Here is a 1,260-nt window from a genome sequence, read left to right on the forward strand (position 1 = left end):
GTGGGTGAATATGATGATTTTTTTTTTTTTTTTTTTTTGGGGGGGGGGGAGGAGGGCGGAGGGGAAGGGGAGGCCGAGGGGAGGGAGCTGCGGAGGAAGCAGCCGGGGGTGGGACCGGGGAAGAAGCCGGGGGCCCGTATTCCTGCGGCCCGGCCCTCCCCCGCTCCGCCGCGCTCCTCTGCGCATCCACCGGCCGCCGGCGGGGCCGGGAGCCGGTGACCGGGAGCCGGCGATCGCAGCCGCCGTGGCGGCGGGGAGCGGGTCGGGAAGGTGGAGGGGGGGGGGGGGGGTGGTGAGGAAAAGAGGGATTTTTAAATTAACGGCCCGGTAGAGACGCAATTTCCTGCTCTCCCGGTCCGTGATACCGATTGGTAAACAAAGAATCCCGCGGCGGCGGCTGCCCGGCCCCGGGAGTGCGGCCAGGGCATGGGGGGGCGGCGGTCCCCGCTCCCGCGGCGGGGGTGCCCTCTCCTCGGGGGGCTTCACCCGCGGGGACCCCCGCCTCGGCGGAGAAGGGCCAGCCGAGAAGGAAACGAATAAAGAAATAACCCGGCCCCGGTCCCCGCCCGGCTCTGCTTACCCCCCCCCCTCGCCGCCTCCCGCACCCCTCCGGACCGGGCGGGGGGGCTCCGGCCCCTCTCCCCCACGTTGCCCCGCAGCCCGGTAGTCCGAGGGTCTCCGGTGCTACCGGAGTTACCTCACCGTCTCCCCAGGACCGGGCAGCGGGGGACCCCCGAAACCCCCCCAACCCCGCGCCGGCACAGCCGCTCCCGGCAGCCGCTGCCCCCCCGCCCCGGGCCGGCACCGGCTCCGGTACCGAGGCGAGGGGCTCCCCGTGCCCAGCCGGGGCGGACGGGCGGCCTCCCAGGCCGGGGGTCCCGGGCAGCCCCCCCCCCACTCCCCTCGCCGCACGGTGGGCTCCGTTCCGCCGCTCTCTACAACGGGGCAAAACCCGGCGGAGAAGCGGCGGCGACGCTTCAGGTGGGGGGAGCGGGCGGGGGCGGCGGCACCCCTCTTCCTCTCGCCCTGAATCCCCTCAAATCGAAGCGGTTGGAATGACGGTGGATTAAAAAGAAATAAATTAACTGTTAATCCAATTGCCGAGAGCCCAGCATCCCCGAGAGCTCGATCCCCAGCGACCGGGACACACCGGGGCTCCAAACCCCCCGACACCCACCCGGGCTCGGCCGCTCCCGGGCCCGATGCTGTCCCGGAGGGGTCTCGGTCCGGCCCGGTTCCCCGGAGGGAGAGAGAACGCGG

Source organism: Accipiter gentilis, chromosome 3 (genome assembly GCF_929443795.1).
Source record: "Accipiter gentilis chromosome 3, bAccGen1.1, whole genome shotgun sequence".
NCBI classification, from domain to species: domain Eukaryota; kingdom Metazoa; phylum Chordata; class Aves; order Accipitriformes; family Accipitridae; genus Astur; species Astur gentilis.